This window comes from Salvelinus alpinus, chromosome 17 (assembly GCF_045679555.1).
Source record: "Salvelinus alpinus chromosome 17, SLU_Salpinus.1, whole genome shotgun sequence".
Classification (NCBI taxonomy): Eukaryota; Metazoa; Chordata; class Actinopteri; order Salmoniformes; family Salmonidae; genus Salvelinus; species Salvelinus alpinus.
In genome coordinates this window covers 2880381-2906281 of record NC_092102.1, presented here as the reverse complement: position 1 = coordinate 2906281, position 25901 = coordinate 2880381, and the positions used below count along the sequence as shown (strand labels likewise).

The window sequence follows — 25901 nt, the reverse complement described above, 5'->3', positions numbered from 1 at the left end:
GAGCATGCCAGATTTTTCAAGCTTGCTTTTATTTGAACAGAGTTGAAAACCATTCTCACAGTAATTGGATTTACCAATAGGCTGCTTTGTGCCCTGGGGTAGGGTTCCAGGCAGCAATACAGATAATTCTAAATAAATCAGCCATACAAGGAATGAGGGGAAATTCAACCATAGGCCTACTTATTTGACCACAGGACAATTTGAGGAGCCTTTTTGTTACATTCATTGATAATTGTGTAAATTGGATGCAAGTGTATTAACAACGAGGCTCTGCAAACCACGGAATGTTCTCTCTCTCTCTCTTGCAGTATGAGCAATGGGACTTTTTGTGTTTTTGTCTTTCCACTGCTCTCACTTTCCTTTAGCCAGGGGTGCATGCTCAAGATGTTTATCATTTCAAGACAGCTTGCTTAGCTGTAATTTGAGTGATAATCGTTTCCACTGTATCCAGTGTTTTTTTTTGGGGGGGGGGGTTAGCTCAACTTGCAGAATGGAAATAATCATCCAAAAGTAATTGGCCAATGAACATAACTCATTTAACTCAAAACGGTCACTCAGTGGCAATGCAATGCACACAGACTAGGTCATTTGAGAATATATTTCCTTCATTTGAAACCTGTCCAAGTTTCCGTTATGAGCACATAGCACAGTGCATGCAATGACAATAAATCACAATGGCATCGTATGCCAAGGAACTTAAACAAAGAGACATTCATAAATGATCATTTGCCTATTGTAAACTGAAGCTTCTGCGTTAATAGCTCACACAGATTGCCAATTTTTACACATGGATATGATCAGGGTTGTATAGGGTAAACACACCACACCGGAGATGTTCTATAATGTTGATACAGACTTTGACCATACACCCTCTTCCAGCCTTCTCCTCCTGCTCTTGTTTCACTTGACACGACATGTGTAGAACACTTAGGAGGCCACTTGCTTCACCCAACCAGATCTTTATTTAAATTTGTATTTTTTCTTGTGCATTCTACACACATTTCACATACATCACACTTTTTTTAAACACTAGTTACATAGCTAAATATATACTGAACAAAAATATAAAGGCAACATGCAACAATTTCAAAGATTTGACTGAGTTACAGTTCATATCAGAAAATCAGTCAATTGAAATAAATTCATTAGGCCCTAATCTATGGATTTTACATGACTGGGAATACCAATATGCATCTGTTGGTCACGGTCACCTTAAAAAAAAGTTGGGGGCGTGGATCAGAAAACCACCATTTGCCTCATGCAACGCACACATTTCCTTTGCACAGAGTTGATTGTGGCCTGTGGAATGTTGTCCCACTCCTCTTCAATGGATATTGGAGTGAACTGCATAACGCCGTCATACACGTCGATGTAGAGCACCCCAAACATGCTCAATGGGTGTTATGTCTAGTGAGTATGCAGGCCATGGAATAACTGGGACATTTTCAGCTTCCAGGAATTGTGTAGCGATCCTTGCGACATGGGGCCGTGCATTATCATGCTGAATCATGAAGGGATTGCAGTGGATGAATGGGACGACAATGGGCCTCAGGATCTCATCACGGTATCTCTGTGCATTCAACTTGCCATAGATAAAATGCAGTTGTGTTCGTTGTCTGTAGTTTATACCTGCCCGTACCGTAACCCCACCGCCACCACGGAGCACCCTGTTCACAACGTTGATATCAGCAAACTGCTCGCCCACACGACGCCATACACGTGGTCTGCGGTTGTGAGGTGGGTTGAAAGTACTGACAAATTCTCTAAAACGACGTTGGAGGCGACTTGTAGTAGAGAAATTAACATTGAATTATCTGGCAACAGCTCTAGTGGACATTCCTGCAGTCAGCATGCCAATTGCTTTCTCCTTCAAAACTTGAGACATCTGTGGCATTGTGTTGTGTGACAAAACTGCATTTTTGTGGTATTTTATTGTCACCATCACAAGGTGCACCTGTGTAATGATCACGCTGTTTAATCAGCTTCTTGACATGCCACAACGGTCAGGTTTATCTTGGCAGGAGAAATGCTCACTAACAGGGAAGTAAACACATTTGTAGACAACATTTGAGAGAAATAAGCTTTTTGTTTATATATGGAACATTTCTGGGATCATTTATTTCAGCTCATAAAACATGGGACCAACACTTTACATGTTGCGTTTTATACTTTTGTTCAGTGTAGTTATTTGATATACATTACATCTGGATAGGTAGCACTTAAACACATCCAGTATATATTATAAATAGTATTTTCAGTCATAACTACACTGCTCAAAAAAATAAAGGGAACACTTAAACAACACAATGTAACTCCAAGTCAATCACACTTCTGTGAAATCAAACTGTCCACTTAGGAAGCAACACTGATTGACAATAAATGTCACATGCTGTTGTGCAAATGGAATAGACAAAAGGTGGAAATTATAGGCAATTAGCAAGACACCCCCAATAAAGGAGTGGTTCTGCAGGTGGTGACCACAGACCACTTCTCAGTTCCTATGCTTCCTGGCTGATGGTTTGGTCACTTTTGAATGCTGGCGGTGCTTTCACTCTAGTGGTAGCATGAGACGGAGTCTACAACCCACACAAGTGGCTCAGGTAGTGCAGCTCATCCAGGGTGGCACATCAATGCGAGCTGTGGCAAGAAGGTTTGCTGTGTCTGTCAGCGTAGTGTCCAGAGCATGGAGGCGCTACCAGGAGACAGGCCAGTACATCAGGAGACGTGGAGGAGGCCGTAGGAGGGCAACAACCCAGCAGCAGGACCGCTACCTCCGCCTTTGTGCAAGGAGGAGCACTGCCAGAGCCCTGCAAAATGACCTCCAGCAGGCCACAAATGTGCATGTGTCTGCTCAAACGGTCAGAAACAGACTCCATGAGGGTGGTGTGAGGGCCCGACGTCCACAGGTGGGGGTTGTGCTTACAGCCCAACACCGTGCAGGACGTTTGGCATTTGCCAGAGAACACCAAGATTGGCAAATTCGCCACTGGCGCCCTGTGCTCTTCACAGATGAAAGCAGATTCACACGCACATGTGACAGACGTGACAGAGTCTGGAGACGCCGTGGAGAACGTTCTGCTGCCTGCAACATCCTCCGGCATGACCGGTTTGGCGGTGGGTCAGTCATGGTGTGGGGTGGCATTTCTTTGGGGGGCCGCACAGCCCTCCATGTGCTTGCCAGAGGTAGCCTGACTGCCATTAGGTACCGAGATGAGATCCTCAGACCCCTTGTGAGACCATATGCTGGTGCAGTTGGCCCTGGGTTCCTCCTAATGCTAGACAATGCTAGACCTCATGTGGCTGGAGTGTGTCAGCAGTTCCTGCAAGAGGAAGGCATTGATGCTATGGACTGGCCCGCCCGTTCCCCAGACCTGAATCCAATTGAGCACATCTGGGACATCATGTCTCGCTCCATCCACCAACGCCACGTTGCACCACAGACTGTACAGGAGTTGGCGGATGCTTTAGTCCAGGTCTGGGAGGAGATCCCTCAGGAGACCATCCGCCACCTCATCAGGAGCATGCCCAGGCGTTGTAGGGAGGTCATACAGGCACGTGGAGGCCACACACACTACTGAGCCTCATTTTGACTTGTTCTAAGGACATTACATCAAAGTTGGATCAGCCTGTAGTGTGGTTTTCCACTTTAATTTTCAGTGTGACTCCAAATCCAGCCCTCCATTCGTTGATAAATTTGATTTCCATTGATAATTATTGTGTGATTTTGTTGTCAGCACATTCAACTATGTAAAGAAAAAAGTATTTAATAAGAATATTTCATTCATTCAGATCTAGGATGTGTTATTTTAGTGTTCCCTTTATTTTTCTGAGCAGTGTATTATAGAACATGAGCTTTTAAAACCACCCCTCAGCTGCTCTCAGTCCATCCCACCTATCTCCGTAAACCACCCTCTTATGATTTCCATGTGCCATATATGAGATGGTTGTATGCCCCATATACATAACGTTCTGTTGGTGACAAGTACCTACCATGCCATGACAACGACCATAGGAGTTGACTATACAGTACAAACAGATCTGGGACCAGGTTACATCAGTGAGCTTTCTTTTCCCCTCAATGCATTCAACCGTTTCTCTGCTGACCCCCTGACACCTGAGCCCAATGGCTAACTGCCCTTTCTACCTTGCTCAGCCACTCTGACACAATGATAGGAAATCAGGACAGCACAAAATCACCTATCATGTGATCTACTCTCTTATCAGCTTACCACCCTATTTTTTCTGACCCTGCAGATCACAGCCCTTGTGATGCATCCTAGTGTGTAACGCTCATGTGGTTTCGATGCCGTAGTTGGTTGGAGCATGTGTTGTGGGTTCCATTCAGTGGTGTAAAAATACTTTAAAGTACTAGTTAAGTAACTTTGTTGGTGTGTCTGTACTTTACTTTACTATAGATATTTTTGAAAACATTTACTTCACTACATTCCTAAAGAAAATAATGTACTTTTTACTCCATACATTTTCCCCGAACCCCAAAGTACTCATTACATTTTGAATGCTTAGCAGGACAAGAAAATTGTCCAAGTAACATCAAATCTAATTTTATTTGTCACATGCGCCGAATACAACACGTGTAGACCTTAACATGAAATGCTTACTTACAAGCCCTTAACCGACAATGCAGTTCAAGAAAGAGTTAAGAAAATATTTACTAAATAAACTAAAGGAAAAAATTAAGTAAAAAGTAACACAATAAAATAACAATAACGAGACTATATACAGAGGGTACCTGTCACTACTTCCGCCGAAGTTGGTGCCTCTCCTTGTTCGGGCGGCGTTCGGCGGTCGGCGGTCGGCGTCGCCGGCCTTCTAAACATCATCGATCTACTTTTCATTTTCCATTTGTTTTGTCTTGTCTTCCCACACACCTGGTTTCAATTCCATCATTACATGTTGTGTATTTAACCCTCTGTTCCCCCCCATGTCCTTGTCTGAAATTGTTTATTGTAAGTGCTTGTGCACGTTATGTCTGGTGTGCGACGGGTTTTGTACCCATTGATTTATTGTTCTGTTTCCAGTGGTTTTTATTATTAAAATGCGTTGTTGTTAACACAGTTTTTTGCTCTCCTGCGCCTGACTTCTCTGCCGCCAGTACGCACCCCATTCAGTACCGGTACAGAGTCAATGTGCAGGGGTACAGGTTAGTCGAGGTAATTTGTACATGTAGGTAGAGGTAAAGTGACTTTACTTTGTTTATAGATAATAAACAGCAAGTAGCTGCAGTGTAAAAACAAAGGGCGGTCAATGTAAATAGTCCGGGTAGCCATTTGATTAATTGTTCAGCAGTCTTATGGCTTGGAGGTAGAAGCTGTTAAGGAACCATTTGGACCTAGACTTTGTGCTCCGGTACCGCTTGCTGTGCGGTAGCAGAGAAAACAGTCTATGACTTGGGAGACTGGAGTCTCTGACAATTTTGTGGGCCTTCCTCTGACACCGCCTAGTATATAGGTCCTTCATGGCAGGAAGCTTGGCCCCAGTGATGTACTGGGTATGCACTACCCTCTGTAGCGCCTTACGGTCGGATGCCTAGCAGTTGCATATCAGGCGGTGATGCAACCGGTCAGGATGCTCTTCGATCGTGCAGCTGTAGAACTTTTTGAGGATCTGAGGACCTATGCCATATCTTTACAGTCTCCTGAGACGAAAAAGGTGTTGTTGTGCCTTCATGACTGTCTTGGTGTGTTTGGACCATGATTTTGGTTATGTGGACACCAAGGAACTTGAAACTCTCGACCTGCTCCACTACAGCCCCGTCGATGGGAATGGGGGCATGTTCGGCCCTTCTATCCTGTAGTCCACGATCAGCTCCTTTGTCTTGCTCACGTTGAGGGAGAGGCTGTTATCCTGGCACCACACTGCCAGGTCTCTGACCTGCTCCCTATAGGCTGTCTCATCGTTGTCGGTGATCAGGCCTACCACTGTTGTCGTCAGCAAACTTAATGATGGTGTTGGAGTCGTGCTTGGCCACACGGTCGTGGGTTAACAGGGAGTACAGGAGGGGACTAAGCACGCACCCCTGAGGGGCCCCCGTGTTGAGGATCAGCGTGGAAGATGTGTTGTGTCCTACCCTTACCCACGGGGGGCGGTCTGTCAGGATGTCCAGGATCCAGTTGCAGAGGGAGGTGTTTAGTCCCAGGGTCCTTAGCTTAGTGAAGAGCTTTGTGGGCACTATGGTGTTGAAAGCTGAGCTGTAGTCAATGAACAGCATTCTCACATAGGTGTTCCTTTTGTCCAGGTGGGAAGGGCAGTGTGGAGTGCGATTGAGATTGCATCTGTGGATCTGTTGGGGCGGTATGCGAATTGGAGTGGGTTTAGTGTTTCCGGGATGATGGAGTTGATGTGAGCACTTTATGGCTACCGACGTGAGTGCTACAGGGCAGTAGTCATTTAGGCAGGTTCCTTTCAGTTTCTTGGGCACAGGGACTCTGGTGATCTGCTTGAAACATGTAGGTATTACAGACTCTGTCAGGGAGAGGTTGAAAATGTCAGTGAAGACACTTGCCAGTTGGCCTGCGCATGCTCTGAGTACAAGTCCTGGTAATCCGTCTGGCCCTGCTGCCTTGTGAATGTATTGACGCTTTGCCTGTGATGGTTCGTCTAAGGGCAGCATAGCGAGATTTCTTATAAGCGTCCGGATTAGTGTCCCGCTCAATGAAAGTGGCAGCTCTAGCCTTTAGATTGGTGATGATGTTGCCTACAATCCATGGCTACTGGTTGGGATATGTACGTATGACGTCGTTGATGCACTTAATGATGAAGCCGGAGACTGAGGTGGTGTTCTCCTCAATGCCATTTTATGAATTCTGAAACATATTCCAGTCTGTGCTCGCAAAACAGTCCTGTAGCGTAGCATCCGCGTCATCTGACCACTTCCATATTGAGCGAGTCACTGGTACTTCCTGCTTTAGTTTTTGCTTTTAAGCAGGAATCAGGAGGATAGAATTATGGTCAGATTTACCAAATGGAGGGCGAGGGAGAGCTTTGTATGCGTCTCTGTGTGTGGAGTAAAAGTGGTCTAGATTTTTTTCCCCTCTGGTTGCACAGGTGACTTGCTGGTAAAAATTAGGTCAAATGGATTTAAGTTTGCCTGCATAAAAGCCCTGGCCACTAGGAGCGCCGCTTCTGGATTAACATTTTCTTGTTTTCTTATGGCCTTATACAGCCCGTTGAGTGCGGTCTTAATGCCAGCTTCAGTTTGTGGTGGTAAATAGACGGCTACAAAAAATATAGATAACTCTTGGTAGATAGTGTGGTCTACAGCTTATCATGAGGTACTCTACCTGAGGCGAGCAATACCTTGAGACTTCCTTAATATTAGACATCGTGCACCAGCTGTTACTGACAAATAGACACACCCCCACCCCTCGTCTTACCAGACGTTTCTGTTCTGTCCTGCCGATGCCTTGGAAAACCCAGCCAACTGTATATTGTCCGTGTCGTCATTCAGCCATGACTCGGTGAAACATAAGATATTACAGTTTTTCATATCCCGTTGGTAGGATAGTCTCGAACGGAGATAATCGTGTTCATTCTCCAGTGATTACCATCCGTTCTATTGGCCAACATGCAGAGGCGGGTTACCCACTCGCCGATGAATTCTCACAAGGCACCCCGATCTTCGCCCCCTGTATTTCCGTCTTTTCTTCACGCGAATGACGGATTTGGGCCTGGTCTCGGAGAAGCAGGATGTCCTTCGCGTTGGACATATTAAACACAAAATCGTAGTCCAGTTCGAGGTGAGTAATCACTGTTCTGATATCCAGAAGCTATTTTCTGTCATAAGAGATGGAAGCATCAACATTATGTAAGTCGCTCTGGATAAGAGCGTCTGCTAAATGACTTAAATGTAAATGTAAATGTACAAAATAAGTTACAAACAATGTGAATAAACACACAAAATAGCACAGTTGGTTAGGAGCCTGTAAAACGGCAGCCATCCCCTCCGGCTCCATTATATCCACCAAGAGAACATCCCTGGTCATCCCTACCGCCTCTAATCTGGCAGACTCACGAAACACAAATGCTTCATTTGTAAATGCGGTCAAAGTTTTCGAGTGTGCCCTTGGCTATCGATAAATACAAATAAATATGAAAATGATGCTGTCTAGTTTAATTAATATAAGTAATTTGAAAAGAGTTATACTCTTACTTTTTGATACTTAGGTCTATTTTAGCAATTACATTTACTTTTGATACTTAAGTTGATTTAAAACCAAATACTTTTAGACTTTACTCAAGTATTCTTTTACTGGGTGACTTTCACTTGAGTCATTTTCTATTAAGGTATCTTTACTTTTACTCAAGTATGACCAATGGGTACTTTTTCCACCACTGATTCCATTCCCATGGACCAGATATTACTATGAATGTGCTGCTAAGTAACCATATTACTATTGTCATTAGGGAGGCTGTCCAACAGCATGCAAATAGGAATTTCCCGTGGCTTTAGTTACCAGCCTGCTCTCTGAAATGGATAGGGAACATTTTAGTGTGTTAGAGATGATATATTTTCAGTCTTTACAGCTCATGTGTAGGGTATGTAAAATAAAATTGGCACGCATGGTGATATCACATTCTCGATTCATCACCTGGAAAAACAGAAAGACAAGAGGAATAAAGTTCAAGCTATCACTAGACTGCTCAAAGTGAACGGAGCAAACAAGACGACATTAAAACCCCATCTCAAAGCATTGGAATGTTATGACAATGGAGTTTCTTTAGCACTCCATAACTCTTCCCTTGCGTACTTCCCATTCGTTCATTTGAACGACGTCAATGAACTTGTGTGAAAATAACCACGCTAAGGGCGGATTTTCATTTGCATATTTTAGGAATCATTTAACTGATGTTGCCGTTGTTCTTGTCCAAAGCAACGTCTCACATGAGAGGCTAGTTTATGTGCCAGGTAACACTGAGCCACAAGGAAAATAACTACTCCAAGTTACTTTGCAAACACCTCCAGGGAGATGTAATAAAATGGGATTCAAATGTATTCATACATTGCATTCGGAAAGTATTCAGATCCCTTGACTTTCAAATTTTTCGTTATGTTACAGCCTTGTTCTAAAATGTATTAAATTGTTTTTTCCCCCATCAATCTTCACACAATACACCATAATAACAAAGCAAAAACAGGTTTTTAGAAATGTTTTCAAAAACTATATCACATTCACATAATTATTGAGACCCTTTACTCAGTACTTTGTTGAAGCACCTTTGGCAGCGATTATAGCCTCGAGTCTTCTTGGGTGTGACGCTACAAGCTTGGCACACCCGTATTTGGGGAGTTTCTCCCATTCTTCTCTGCAGATCCTCTCAAGCTCTGTCAGGTTGGATGGGGAGCGTCGCTGCACAGCGATTTTCAGGTCTCTCCAGAGATGTTCGATCGGGTTCAAGTCCGGGCTGTGGCTGGGCCACTCAAGGACATTCAGAGACTTGTCCCAAAGCCACTCCTGCATTGTCTTGGCTGTGTTTTAGGGTAATTGTCCTGTTGGAAGGTGAACCTTCGCCCCAGTCTGAGGTCCTGATCGCTCTGGAGCAGATTGTCATCAAGGATCTCTCTTTACTTTGCTCCGTTCATCTTTCCCTCGATCCTGACTAGTCTCCCAGTCCCTGCCGCTGAAAAACATCCCCACAGTATGATTCTGCTACCTCCATTTCTCAACGTAGGAATGGTGCCAGGTTTCCTCCAGTAATGTGATGCTTGGCATTCAGGCCAAAGAGTTCAATCTTGGTTTCATCAGACCAGAGAATCTTGTTTCTCATGGTCTGAGAGTCCTTTAGATGCCTTTTGGCAAACTCCAAGCGGGCTGTCATGTGCCTTTTACTGAGGAGTGGCTTCTGTCTGGCCACTCTACAGGCCTGATTGGTGGAGTGCTGCAGAGATGGTTGTCCTTCTGGAAGGTTCTCCCATCTCCACAGAGGAACTTTGACCTCGTGACTTGGTTTTTGCTCTGACAAGCACTGTCAACTGTGGGACCTTGTATAGACAGGTGTGTGCCTTTCCAAATCATGTCCAATCAATTACATTTACCACAGGTGGACTTCAATTAAGTTGTAGAAACATCTCAAGGATGATCAATGGAAACAGGATGCACCTGAGCTCATTTTCGAGTCTCTTAGCAAAGGGTCTGAATACGTCTGTCAATCAGGTATCTGTTTTTAATTTTTTTTATACATTTGCAAAAATTTCTAAACTTGTTTTCACTTTGTGATTATGGGGTATTGTGTGAGGAATTTTTATTTATTTAATCAATTTTAGAATAAGGCTGTAATTTAACAAAATGTGGAAAAAGTCAAGGGGTCTGTATACTTTCTGAATGCACTGTAGTTTGTCATACTTTTTAATTTGTGAATGCCTTGTACCAAAATAATACAAATGTTAATCAGCATGTGATTGTGACATTGCAGAAATTGGCATGCCTGTTTATTTTAGAGGTAAGAAGGACATATAATGGATCATGTTTCAAAGACGAATAAGTTTATTATACAGTGTCAAGAAAAAGTATGAACCCTTTTGGAATTATCTGGATTTCTGCATAATTTGGTCATAGATCTGATCGTCATCCAAGTCACAACAACAGACAAACACAGTCTGCTTAAACTAATAACACACAAATTATTGTATTTTTTCTTGTCTACATTGAATACATAATTTAAACATTCACAGTGTAGGTTGGAAAAAGTATGTGAACCCCTAGGCTAAGGACTTCTCCAAAAGCTAATTGGAGTCAGCTAACCTGGAGTACAATCATTGAGACAAGCCAGGAGATGTTGGTTAGAGCTGACCTTCCCTATAAAAAATACTCACAAAATTTGAGTTTGCTATTCAGAAGACCCAAGATTAAGAGTTGTTGACTTGCATAGAGCTGGAAAGGGTTACAAAAGTTTCTCTAAAAGCCATGACATTTATCAGTCCACGGTAAGACAAATTGTCTATAAATGGAGAAAGTTCAGCAAGAGCACAGCACAGAATACTCAATGAGGTTAAGAAGAATACTAGAGTGTCAGCTAAATACTTACAACCTCTTAAGGATCTACCCCTTTTTTTAAATGTTCGCCTAAATTGACAACCCAAATCTAATTACCTGTAGCTCAGGACCTGAAGCAAGGATATGCATATTCTTGATACAATTTGAAAGAAAACACTTTGAAGTCTGTGGAAATGTGAAATTAATGTGGGAGACTATAACACATTAGATATGGTAAAAGATAATACAAAGAAAAAACATGTGTTTTTTTTCTACCATCATCTTTGAAATGCAAGAGAAAGGCCATAATGTATTATTCCAGCCCTGGTGCAATTTTGGCCACTAGATGGCAGCAGTGTATGTGCAAAGTTTTAGACTGATCCAATTAACCATTACATTTCTGTTCAAGACTGCCCAAATGTGCCTAATTGGTTTATTAATACATTTTCAAGTTCATAACTGTGCACTCTCCTCAAACAATAACATAGTATTATTTCACTGTAATATCTTCTGTAAATTGGAAAGTGCAGTTAGATTAACAAGAATTTAAGCTTTCTGCCAATATCAGATATGTCTATGTCCTGGGAAATGTTCTTGTTACTTACAACCTCATGCTAATCACATTAGCCTACGTTAGCTCAACCGTCCCGCGGGGGACCCACCGATCCTGTAGAGGTTTTAAAGAAATCTCTGGAACATGCTAACATCTCTGTTGACGAGTCTACGATATGTAAAACACTAAACAAGAATGGTGTTCATGGGAGGACACCACAGAAGAAGCCACTGCTATCCAAAAAAAACATTGCTGCACATCTGAAGTTCGCAAAAGAGCATCTGGATGTTCCACAGCGCTACTGGCAAAATGTTCTGTGGACAGATGAAACTAAAGTTGAGTTGTTTGGAAGGAACACACAACACTATGTGTGGAGAAAAAAAGGCACAGCACACCAACATCAAAACCTCCTCCCAAGTGTAAAGTATGGTAGAGGGAGCATCATGGTTTGGAGCTGCTTTGCTGCCTCAGGGCCTGGACAGCTTGCTATCATCGACGGAAAAATGAATTCCCAAGTTTATCAAGACATTTTGCAGGAGAATGTAAGACTATCTGTCCGCCAATTGAAACTCAACAGAAGTTGGTTGATACAACAGGACAACGACCCAAAACACAGAAGTAAATCAACAACAGAATGGCTTCAACAGAAGAAAATAAGCCTTCTGGAGTGGCCCAGTCAGAGTCCTGGCCTCAACCCGATTGAGATGCTAGGGCATGACCTCAAGAGAGAGGTTCACACCAGACAAAGTTCCTCCTGACCGCTGTGCAGGTCTGATCGCAACTACAGAAAACGTTTGGTTTACACAGTGTGTTCAATAAAGACATGAAAATGTATAATTGTTTGTGTGTTATTAGTTTAAGCAGACTGTGTTTGTCTATTGTTGTGCCTTAGATGAAGATCAGATCAAATGTTATGACCAATGTATGCAGAAGTCCAGGTATTCCAAAAGGTTCACATACTTTCTCTTGCCACTGTAAATTACATTTCTAACTGCTTTCCATGGAGTAAAAACAAGATATCAGTTATGTCATTACCCATAATCCTGTGTTTTAATCAATAAAGGTTAAAAGAACTTGAATGTTTTGTTTGGTATTTTCTAATGTGCTTGTAAATTAACAATTGGGACAACAACTGGGAAATGGGGATAGCAAGTGTTATTTTCAGTCATTGTGCAGTCCAAATGTGCCATTCAATATGAGCATACATTTTCTTTCTGGTTCCATTCAGTCTCCCTGGTTTTTAATCTGTTGTAATTCTACAGGCATCAGTCTGGTAATTACTGCCTGGAGCTGGAGACTTGACCGGCTTGGAGCCAAAGGTCCTCTGACCAAGCAAACTATCCTGTGTAGCCAATCAGAGGGCCAGAGAATTTGCTTTGTTATCTAGTGAAGGGTGCACTTACTTTGAGGCCAGGTTTATTTAAGTAACAAGGCCTGAGGGTGTGTGGTATATGGCCAATATACCACGGCTAAGGGCTGTTCTTAGGCACAATGCAACGCGAAGTGGCCATACACCACATACCCCCGAGGTGCCTTATTGCTATTATAAACGGGTTACCAATGTAACTGGAGTGGTAAAAATAGATTTTTTTGTCATATATATACCATGGCTGTCAGCCAATCAGCATTTAGGGCTCAAACCACCCAGTTTATAATAGTCTTTTGGTAACTGAAGTACAATATCATATGTATTTTTCTAATGTAATGTTTCAGTTTGGTACTGTATTTCAGATAAAATGACCTGATGATATCCAATACAGAATGACACATTACTTCAAACCAAAAAGATAAAATAGCACCTTTGATAAAGGTAAAATGCCATGCCTACACCTATCTACAGTACATCGCTCTACCTTACAAAGTCATTCTACAAAGTCATCACTTTAGGAGACATAATGGACTAAGAAATTGAGTAAAAAATTACCCTCACTCATACATAATAGACGGGTTGGCATATTTCGAGGGTATATTTATGGGGAACATTGGGGGGACACTGCACAGTTAGTTAATCGGCTTATGGGACATGGCTTATGCCTATAATGCTGCAATTAATGGCTGTGCCGAGGGATCATTGGCTCTGGTACAGTATGCTGCACACCCGACTTTCATGGTGGTGTAGACAGACATTGCATGCGTTTGGTAATAGTGGATTAGGCTTACTAGGGCCCACTTTGAAGGTGCCTGTACAGATGCCTAATTTGAGAGAAAGTTCAATTGGCTTTTTTTCTCTCGGTTGGAGGCCCTGGAGTATTAGCTACTCCTGCTTGGCTGAGCACAGCTCTCTCCCTCTCTCTCAATTCAATTCAATTCAAGGGCTTTATTGGCATGAGAAACATATGTTAACATTGCCAAAGCAAGTGAAGTAGATAATAAACAAAAGTGAAAAAAACAAGAAAAATTAACAGTAAACATTACACTCACAGAAGTTCCAAAAGAATAAAGACATTTCAAATGTCATATACAGTGTTGTAACGATGTGCAAATAGTGAAAGTACAAAAGGGAAAATAAATAAACATAAATATGGGTTGTGTTTACAATGGTGTTTGTTCTTCACTGGTTGCCCTTTCCTTGTGGCAACACGTCAGAAATCTTGCTACTGTGATGGCACACTGGTATTTCACCTAGTAGATATGGGTGTTTATCAAAATTGTTTTCTAATTATTTGTGGGTCTGTGTAATCTGAGGGAAATATGTGTCTCTAATATTGTCATATATTTGGCAGGAGGTTAGGAAGTGCAGCTCAGTTTCCACCTCATTTTGTGGGCAGTGTGCACATAGCCTGTCTTCTCTTGAGAGCCAGGTCTGCCTACGGCGGCCTTTCTCAATAGCAATGCTCACTGAGACTGTACATAGTCAAAGCTTTCCTTAAGTTTGGGTCAGTCACAGTGGTCAGGTATTCTGCCACTGTGTACTCTCTGTTTACGGACAAATAGCATTCTAGTTTACTCTGTTTTTTTGTTAATTACTTGACACATGGGAAAGAATTATCTTTTTGTTATTTTATGATTTGGTTGGGTCTAATTGTGTTGCTGTCCTGGGGCTCTGTGGGGTTTGTTTGTGTTTGTGAACAGAGCCCCAGGACCAGCTTGCTTAGGGGACTCTTCTCCGGGTTCATCTCTCTGTAGGTGATGGCTTTGTTATGGAAGGTTTGGGAATCGCTTCCTTTTAGGTGGTTATAGAATTTAACTGCTATTTTCTGGATTTTGATAAGTAGCGGGTATATGCCTAGTTCTGCTCTGCATGCATTATTTGGTGTTTTACGTTGTACACGCAGAATATTTTTGCAGAATTCTGCATGCAGTCTCAATTTGGTGTTTGTCCCATTTTGTGAATTCTTGTTTGGTGTTCGGACACCAAACATAAAGGGCAATGGGTTCTATAACTGATTCAAGTGTTTTTAGCCAGATCCTAATTAGTATGTCGAGTTTGATGTTCCTTTTGAGTGTATATATTTCCTGTTTGAATCCATAGGGAGTACAATCTATGTCTTGTGTATGTCCTCAGTGGGTGTGGGGCTGTTTTCAGGAGGGCTATAAGGGTGGCTGACAGGGAGTGTGCTCAGAGGGGGTGGGATCCCCTAGGCTTGGGGTTCTTCATTTCTGTTCTGCTGTGATGTTGACGTATGGTCAGGGTCTGGGGTGGACTGTTCTGCTGTGGTGTCAAGACTTATGTCGGGAGCTGAGGTGGGCTGTTCTGCTGGCTTCTCTGTGGGGGTGGCCACCTATCTAATGGGTTGTTCTCTGTCACACGCCATCCACCTCACGCTCTCCTCCAGCACTCTGATCCTCTCCTCTAGTTTTCTGTTCTTCTCCTGCTCCTGCTCTTTCTCCTGTTGATGTTGTCTCACAGTCCAGAGTGCAGATGTGTCTCTCTCCACCTCCAGCTCTCTGGGTCTGGTTGAGGGGGTGTTGTTGAGCTGAAGGATTTTTTGTTGTTGTGCTGACTGGAATGTGTTCACCTCCTCTTCCAGCTCCACCTGCCTTACCTCCAGCTGGGTGAATCTATCCTTCATTTCAAAGAGGGAGTAGCACTCTGTGCTGGGATTTTAATATTTTATTTTATTACATTTTTTAACCTTCATTTAACTAGGCAAGTCAGTTAAGAACAAATTCTTATTTACAATGACGGCCTACACCGGCCAAACCTGGACGACGCTGGGCCAATTGTGCGCCGCCCTATGGGACGTCCAATCACGGCCGGTTGGGATGCAGCCTGGGAGGTTGACTTTCCGCTTGGGCTTGCTCGTTTGTGGGGTTGTTTAATGAAGAGGTCTGGTCTGACACGCTCGAGGTGCGGGGTATCTTTCTCAAGAGAGAGCTTATCCTGCTGAGCTATCTCTTTTGATCATGTGAAAGTCCAGCTGAAATGGTTTGGGGTTTCCCTGTACCATTACTGTTCCAGATTTGTACACGTTCACATTTGCTGACTACTCATTGTCTAATATCCTGAGTTTCCACTTGTCGGTAACATCCCCTCTCTTAACAGGGGTAGTGTGTTAATATAGCACTGTGCCATGCCAGGGAATGGTCTGCGTAGAAGATTAAGTTGCTTATGTTCCCATCTTTATAACAGTTAGCAAAAAGTATATCTTGATTTTCCATAAGGAGCTTAATTTTGTACTCCTTTCTTGCCTTGTAATTTTTTACATACAAAGAGTACTGTATTTTAATTACCTCTGAACAGCGGGAGGCGGCTTCGAAGCCCTCTGCATGTGATTCTCCTGCCATTGTTGGGCTCAAGGGCTTTGAAACCTTTCACTTCACACGTCAGTGATAATTGAAGTTGTATCCCTTTGTCCTAGCAAGCTTGGTAGCCTTAATTTAGCATTCAGCCCTTATAATGTAATATATATCATTGTACTGTATTTTTCTTCTTAGCTTTTGAAAATAAAATATAGCTTCAGACTAAACATTCCAGGTTGGATGGTGTTTTCAGGTTTCTGTTTGTTTGCCAGAGCATTTGCTGTATAGCTTGGGAATAAGCCTTGCATATAATATCCATCCAAAATCAGGTTGTAGGTTTGGAGTTTTTCATTTGGAGTGAAGGTTATGTTGTGGAGGGTAGAAAACCTGTATATGTCCCTGCCAAAAAAGTCTAACTCTAAATCTATATATTTTTTTAAAAACATGCTGAAAAATGTGGGAGCTCATCTTCTCATGACCTCTATGTGGCTCTGTAATCTCTCTCTCTCCCCTCCTCAGTCTGTGAAGCTGTCTCGTGTGAGGTGGCAGAGGCCTGGCAACTCATTCAGCATGTAGTGGGATGCTAATTTTGAAAGCCCCCGTCATTAGTAGTACGAGGCCCTCACTCCAGCAGAGTTTTTTTTTTTATGTGTCCTCCACACGGAGTTCAATGGCCCCTTCTAGAAGCCCCACTCCACAGCTTTCAGACTCACTATTCCCCCTGATTATTTTACCCTCCATCTTTCCACCTCCCAACACCTAAGCCTCTAATGGTCTGACCGCTGCATTTAATTATCCATCTATTATCAGCCCACCGCCAGCACCTTTACCATGAAATCCCCCTTTTCCTCTCACTCTCCCACAGGGCTCTGGATTACATTGCATCCACATCCACCCTGATGGTGCACAATTTAAGCCGTCCGGTCTCTCTGGGTCTCAAAGCACATTACGTAAGACCGGGCTCACTTGGCTTGTGCTCTCCAGAAATGCCTCCTGTCGCATTCAAAGGCGAAATGCAGCCGGTTGAGCACAGTGTGTAAGAATAAGACAGCAGGAGTGTACGGTGGCGTCGGTGAATGTCAGAGCGAAGTTGCAGCCCTGATAACATGTGATAGCAAAGCATGTGAGGCCTCTGCAAACGGTGTGCACACTTCGCAGAGTTGAAGTAACTGTAGGTCAAGGTCTCTGATCTACATGGGCAATTAGCTTTAGGAAGGGAGGCTGTCTACCATGATGTGAAGTTTAAGTGCAATTGAAGGTGACCGGAGGAAAGGTTGGCGCAGGCAGACGCAAGCATCAATCGTCAGATTACCTTTCTGTCTCCAGCAAACAGCTAGAGACAGAGAACACACCAGGACAGGCATCCTCAGAGGGATCCAGCTCATGTCACACAGCTTTCACTCAGGTCCAGTCCTGTGTAACACATCAAGGTCCTTATCGCTTAGACCTGCAAGTTTACTGTGTTTGAATCTTGTCAAACAAACATAGGAATTTGAAAATCAAGCTTTTAAAGTCATTACACGGTTGGCTGTTGATGTTTGATCAACCTATATTGTGAGCCTGTAAGACCTGTGTGGAATACATATCAATCAGTAGAACTTTTCTGCAAATGCAACAATGTGCAATTTCATCACGGTCAGTGATTTATTTAGAATTTAAGGCACACTTAACCAGCATGGCTACCGCAGCATTCTGCAACGATACACCATCCCGTCTGGTTTGTGCTTAGTGGGACAATCTTTTTTTTTAACAGGACAATGACCCAACACACCTCCAGGCTGGAGAGGAGAGCAATGGAGTGCTGCATCAGATGACCTGGCCTCCACAATCACCCGACCTCAACCCAATTTGAGATGGTTTTGGATAAGTTGGACCGCAGAGTGAAGGAAAAGCAGCCAACAAGTGCTCAGCATATGTGGGAACTCCTTCAAGACAATTGGAAAAGCGTTCCAGGTGAAGCTTGTTGAGAGAATGCCAAGAGTGTGCAAAGCTGTCATCAAAGCAAAGGGTGGCTACTTTGAAGAATCTCACATATAAAATATATTTATATATGTTTAACACTTTTTTGGTTACTACATGCTTCCATATGTGTTATTTCATAGTTTCGGTGTCTTCACTATTATTCTACAATGTAGAAAATAGTAAAAAATAAAGAAAAACCCTCGAATGAGTAGGTGTGTGTCACGCCCTGACCTTAGTATTCTTTGTTTTCTTTATTATTTTGGTTAGGTCAGGGTGTGACATGGGTGATTATATGTTTTTGTCCTGTCTAGGGTTTTTGTATGTTTATGGGGTTGTTCCTAGTCTAGGGGTTTTGTATGTCTATGGTTGCCTAGATTGGTTCTCAATTAGAGGCAGCTGTTTATCGTTGTCTCTGATTGGGAACCATATTTAGGCAGCCATATTCCTTGAGTATTTCGTGGGTGATTATCTATGTCTATGTTTTAGTTGCTTGTGTCAGCACTATGATTATATAGCTTCACGTTCGTTTTTGTATAGTTCATTCAGTGTTCTTTTTTTATTAAAAGAAGATGCATTCAAATCACGCTGCACTTTGGTCTCATCGCTATAACGAACGTGACAGTGTGTCCAAACTTTTGACTGGTACTGTACATCTCACACACATAGCCAGTGAACATGTGGGAATGTCAAGTTGACATAACGAGCAGAAACTTCAGCCTTCCTGTGGTCAAGGACTGACAGGGAGCACGAAGGGAGGATCTGCATATGGTTATTAATACACAGAGCACATATATCCTCCTGTCACACCCTGACCTTAGAGCTTTTTTATGTCTCTATTTGGTTTGGTCAGGGTGTGATTTGGGTGGGCATTCTATGTTCTGTATTTCTAGGTTTTGTGTTTCTATGTTTTGGCCGGGTATGGTTCTCAATCAGGGACAGCTGTCTATCGTTGTCTCTGATTGGGAATCATACTTAGGCAGCCTGTTTTGCCACCTTAGGTTGTGGGATGTTGTTTTTTGTTAGCTCTGCGTAGCCTACGGAACGGAACGTGACGTGACGTTCGTCGTCGTCGTCGTCGTCGTTGTTTTGTTTGGAGTTCGGATTTAATAAAGAATCATGAACACGTACCACGCTGCACCTTGGTACACTTCTTCCGACGAGCGTTTACACCTCCGCTGGATATAGTCTGCACTTTTGCACTTTTTGGGGGTAGGATGGAGGATATTGTGGGTCAAAGGTGCCGAGTCCACTTGTGTTAGTCAGGTGGAGAAATATCCCCCTAATGTCTTTGCAACCAGAGGGCAGAGAGCTTCTCCATCGTATTTTAATCTGAGCCAGTACTGGCCTGTAGTGTGGCTATGAGGGAGTTTACTCATAGATGTGTCTTGCATGCTACACTAAGCAATGAAGTACACAGAGAAATAACCATTGCAATTATACAAAACAAAAATTATATTATATATATATTTATGTCATAATGAAGACGAAAGGAGCATGAGAGAGAGAGAGAAGCTCCAGATGTAACGAAGGAAGGAACTCAAAGAAAGGCATCAAAGACTAAGACAGAAAACACTTCATTCCACTAAAGGCCAACTTTCAAAAGGCTCCTCCACAAACAACTATAAAGAGAAAGAACAGCTACAGTGTCTGCTTCAGAAGAATTCCTTGTTTGTTTCTGGAGAGTTTTCCTCCAATAACGTATCGCTTCCAGAGGATTATTTCAGGATCAATGCTGAACAGGAAGCACATATTTTGCAGTAGTGTCTTCTCGCTACGTCCTCGTATCAGGGAGAAAAGGTCTGTGGTTGTCCCATAGTTAGCCTCACAAAGTACAAGAGCAATCTGACGCCAAAGCCTCGTCGCTGATTGACTGTGATTTAGGCTCTTGAAATTACCTCCAGCTTTGTCGACATAGTTGCCTTGATGTCAAATGAAGGGAAGTTAATGGGCCGAAGAACTATGCATATCCATCCCCACCAACCTTAGTATTACAAAAGAGCAGCAGAGGCTTCCATAGGGGAACGAAATTGTTGAGATTCCTGCCATGTCTGTATGGCTCCACGCTTGTGTAAGACAACATGTATAGTACATTTAAATAACTATTGAATATAAGCTCTCGGAAGAAAACCCTCTAAATCTACGTGATTAGATTATTAGCTATGGCCAATATCCCTTATTTTCTGAAACCGTCAGACACTTGAGTTTGATTAGGGGAAATTCCTTTGGTTTCCCAGATCTCATGTTTTGCCTTCTCCATAATTAAGTTGTTGGTGTGATGTAGGGCTGGGCAATATGGCCAAAATATTATATCACGGTATATTAAAAAAAATTGACGGTATGACGGTATTTGACGGTATGTTGAGTTTTTGAATAGTAAAAGTTCTACATTTGCTTTATGAGTAGTGAGTGATCCTAGGGTGGCAGCACATACATTCTAAGTGATTTCATTGAGTCTTTCTACATTCTGATTGTTTTATACTGTTCAATTCAACTTCAACCAAAACAAATTTCAGCACTTTTATCATTTCTGCATTTCCTGCGCTCAATTGCAGTGGTGAAAAAAGTACCCATTTGTCATACTTGAGTAATTTTCTATGAACATATCTTTACTTTTACTGAAGTAAAAGTGAGTCACCCAGCAAAATACTACTTGAGTAAAAGTCTAAAAGTATTTTGTTTTAAATATACTTAAGTGTCAAAAGTAAATGTAATTGATAAAATGTACTTAAGTATCAAAAGTACTTAAGTATTTTACACCACTGCTCAATTGAGATAATTTCCACACTGCCACGATATGGGCAAATAATCTAGGTGTAACGGATTTCCTCCTTGTCTGAGGAGGAGTAGCAAGGATCGGACCAATGTGCAGCGTGGTAAGTGTCCATAATGAGATATTTAATAACTCAACAGAACACTGAACAAGATAACAAAAGTACAAACAAACAACCGAAACAGTCCCGTATGGTGCAAACACTAACACAGGAAACGACCACCCACAAAACACAATAGAAACCAGGCTACCTAAATATGGCTCCCAATCAGAGACAACGACTGACACCTGCCTCTGATTGAGAACCATACAAGGCCAAACACATAGAAATATAACAACAGAACAAAACATAGAAAAACAACATAGAATGCCCCACCCCAACTCACGCCATGACCAACTAAAATAAAGACATAAAAAAAGGAACTAAGGTCAGAACGTGACAGTACCCCCCCCCCCCCCCAAAGGTGTGGACTCCGGACGCAAATCCTGAACCTATAGGGGAGGGTCTGGGTGGGCATTTCACCGTGGTGGCGGCTCTGGTGCGGGACGTGGACCCCACTCCACCATAGTCTTGGCCCACTTATGTGGCGCCTTTGGAGCGGCGACCCTCGCCGCCGACCTCGGACTGGGGACCCTTTCAGCGAGCCCCGAATAGACGGGAGACTCCGGCAGCGCAGGACAGGCGGGGGACTCCGGCAGCACCGGAGTGAAGGGCGACTCCGGCAGCGCCGGAGTGAAAGGCGGCTCCGGCAGCGCGGGAGTGACGGGCAGTTCCTGACTGACTGACGGCTCAGGCAGCTCCTGACTGACGGGCGGCTCTGGCTGCTCCGGACAGGAGGGAGACTCTGGCTGCTCCGGACAGAGCGTGTCTTCTCTTAGCTACTTTATGTAGCTAACATGTTAATGCTTTGCATATTCCTCTTTAATTTAGAAGATACTGTCGCACAAACAACATGCTGATTTAAGTATACACCATCACTGGTATTATCAGGCTGTATTAGCTAGCTACGTTCTCTTACTCAGAACATATATTAGCTAGCTATTAGCATTAGCGGCTAACAATTAGCGTCTCACAAGATTTAGGGCAACTTGCTAAGAAAAGACAAACTAGCTGTTTGCTGATGTAAGAAACACAAACTAACAGTGTCATTATAGAACGCAAGTGAATTTATAACCATTTAGGGCTAGGAGTCCTGCTAGAGGGTGCGCAAACTGGAAGGAGCGCAATTCAAATAAATCATCCTAAAAATTATGGATATTAAACATTTAGGTACAGTTGAACTCAGAGGTTTACATACACTTAGGTTGGAGTCATTAAAACTCGTTTTTCAACCACTCCACAAATTTCTTGTTAACAAATTATAGTTTTGGCAAGTCGGTTAGGACATCTACTTTATGCATGACACAAGTTATTTTTCCTACAATTGTTTACAGACAGATTATTTCTCTTATAATTCACTGTATCACAATTCCAGTGGGTCAGAAGTTTACAAACAATAAGTTGACTGTGCCTTTAAACAGCTTGGAAAATTCCAGAAAATGATGTCATAGCTTTAGAAGCTTCTGATAGACTAATTGACATCATTTGAGTCAATTGGAGGTGTACCTGTGGATGTATTTCAAGGCCTACCTTCAAACTCAGTGCCTCTTTGCTTGACATCATGGGAAAATCAAAATAAATCAGCCAAGACCAATTGTAGACCTACACAAGTCTGGTTCATCCTTGGGAGCGATTTCGAAACGCCTGAAGGTACCACGTTCATCTGTACAAACAATAGTACGCAAGTCTAAACACCATGGGACCACGCAGCCATCATACTGCTCAGGAAGGAGACGCATTCTGTCTCCTAGAGATGAACGTATTTTGGTGCGAAAAGTGCAAATCAATCCCAGAGCAACAGCAAAGGACCTTGTAAAGAGGCTGGAGGAAACAGGTACAAAAGTATCTATATCCACAGTAAAACAAGTCCTATATCAACATAACCTGAAAGGCCGCTCAGCAAGGAAGAAGCCACTGCTCCAAAACCGCCATAAAACCGCCAGACTACGGTTTGCAACTGCACATGGGGACAAGGATGGTACTTTTTGGAGAAATGTCCTCTGGTCTGATGAAACAAAAATGGAACTGTTTGGCCATAATGACCATCATTATGTTTGGAGGAAAAAGGGGGAGGCTTGCAAGCCGAAGAACACCATCCCAACTGTGAAGCACGGGGGTGACAGCATCATGTTGTGGGGGTGCTTTGCTGCAGGAGGGACTGGTGCCCTTCACAAAATAGATGGCATCATGAGGTAGGAAACTTGTGTGGATATATTGAAGCAACATCTCAAAACATCAGTCAGGAAGTTAAAGCTTGGTTGCAAATGGGTCTTCCAAATGGACAATGACCCCAAGCATACTTCCAAAGTTGTGGCAAAATGGCTTAAGGACAGCAAAGTCAAGGTATTGGAGTGGCCATCACAAAGCCCTGACCTCAATCCTAAAGAACATATGAGGGCAGAACTGAAAAAGCGTGTGCGAGCAAGGAGGCCTACAAACCTGACTCAGTTACACCAGTTCTGTCAGGAGGAATGGGTCAAAATTCACCCAACTTACTGTGGGAAGCTTGTGGAAGGCTACCCGAAACATTTGATCCAAGTTAAACAATTTAAAGGCAATGCTACCAAATACTAATTGAGTGTATGTAAACTTCTGACTTAGTGGGAATGTGATGATAGAAATAAAAGCTGAAATAAATCTTTCTCTCTACTATTATTCTGACATTTCACATTCTTAAAATAAAGTGGTGATCCTAATTGACCTAAGACAGGGAATTTGTACTAGGATTAAATGTCAGGAATTGTGAAACTGAGTTTAAATGTATGTAAATGTTTAAATGTAAATGTATTTAAAGAATTGTGAAACTGAGTTTAAAGGTGTATGTAAACTTCTGACTTCAAATGTACATACTGTATGTGTCTTGTATCGGTTGAAAGCTTAAAGAATTTTTAATCTAAATGCACTGTCCGATTTACAGTAGCTATTACAACGAAAACATGCCATGCGATTGTTTGAGGACGGCGCCCAACACCAAAATATTTTTCCACCGGCACAGGTTTCATCAATTCATAAATAGCGATTAAATATTCACCTACTTTTTGATAATCTTCCTTTGATTTGTCATCCAAAGGGTCCCAGCTATAACATGTAGTGCCGTTTTGTTAGATACAATCCTTTATATCCCAAAAAGTCTGATTAGTTGGCGCCATCGATTTGAGTAATCCACTCATTCAACATGCAGAGAAAGGATTCTGTAAATCTACCCCTAAACTTTGTTTCAACAAGTGAAAATACATTTCTATTTACTCCTCAGATACCCTAAAATGTAATCAAACTATAATATTTATTCGGGAAAGATGTATGTTCAATAGTTTACCGATTTTAGCAGGTGCGTCCTATCTTCATGGCACACGCAAACACTAATTTCCAAACCTGTGTCCCTGTACTAAAACTGATATTTCTTTTTAGTTTTTGAAGATACAACCCTGAAACGTTGAACATAGACTGCTGACACCCTGTGGAACCATAGGAATTGCATCCAGGGAGCTAATTTTCAGAATGACTTTATACTTGCCATTCTAAGAGGATGGTCTCTCTCAAAAAATAAATTCAGGTTGGTTTTTCTTTGGATTTTCTCCTACCATATCTATTGTGTTATATTCTCCTACATTATTTTAACATTTCTACAAACTTCAAAGTGTTTTCTTTCCAATCGTACCAATTATATGCATATCCTGGCTTCAGGGCCTGAGCAACAGGCAGTTTACTTTGGGCACGTCATTCAGGCAGAAATTGAGAAAAAAGGGGCCTAGCCCTAAGAAGCAAAGAGAAAACGGCATTGTTGTCATCAACATTGTTGCATGTGCTGCATTGACCATGCAGACTGAATGCAAGTGTTTCGGTGTTGAGGAACATCAAATGCGCTCCTTGAGTGACAGGTGGCGTGGCTAGGTCTGTGTGGAAAATGGCACGGAGAGAAAGAGCAGAGAGAGACACAAGTAGCGAAGCAAAATATAAAAATTGACATTACACATGGTGTATCACATTTAACAAACCAAACATTCAAATACCGGTATAGAAGGTAAAGTTAAAACCCAAACCGGTCCCTGCAACAATATCGGTATTGTCAGCCATTTGAATGAGCACAGAACTCAGATCAGAGGCAACAAACCATAAAACAAAATGATAAGCTTCAGGATGTCAATATTTGATCATACTGCCTCTTTCAAGACGGTCCTCTTGTCCACTGCCTGAAAGGTGCACAAAGGGCCTCTTTCAACCAACGCTTATAATGCCAATGTCCCACACCCAAATTTGATTTGTCACCTGCGCCGAATACAACACCTTACAGTGAAATGCTTACTTACAAGCCCTTAACCAACAATGCTTAAAAAAAAAGTAAATAAAAGTAACAAATAATTAAACAGCAGCAGTAAAATAACAAGTGAGGCTATATACAGTGGGTACTGGTACAGAGTCAATGTGCGGGCACACCAGTTAGTCAAGGTAATTAAGGTAATGTGTACATGTAGGTAGAGTTAAAGTGACTATGCATAGATTATCAACAGAGAGTAGCAGCAGCGTAAAAGCGTGGTCTGGGTATCCCTTTGATTAGCTGTTCAGGAGTCTTATGGCTTGGGGGTAGAAGCTGTTAAGAAGCCTTTTGGACCTAAACGTGACGCTCCGGTACCGCTTGCCGTGCGGTAGTAGAGAGAACAGTCTATGACTAGGGTGGCTGGAGTCTTTGACCATTTTTAGGGCCTTCCTCTGACACCTCCTGGCTGAGCAGTTGCCATACCAGGCAGTGATCCAACCAGTCAGGATGCTCTCGATGGTGCAGCTGTAGAACCTTTTGAGGATCTGAGGACCCATGCCAAATCTTTTCAGTCTCCTGAGGGGGGA

General features: G+C 42.6%; 1 pseudogene; it reads right to left on the bottom strand.

The window, feature by feature from the left end:
* Positions 1-8605: 8605 nt before the first annotated feature.
* Positions 8606-25901, bottom strand: part of LOC139543209 (twinkle mtDNA helicase-like) — a 28313-nt pseudogene continuing 11017 nt past the window's right edge.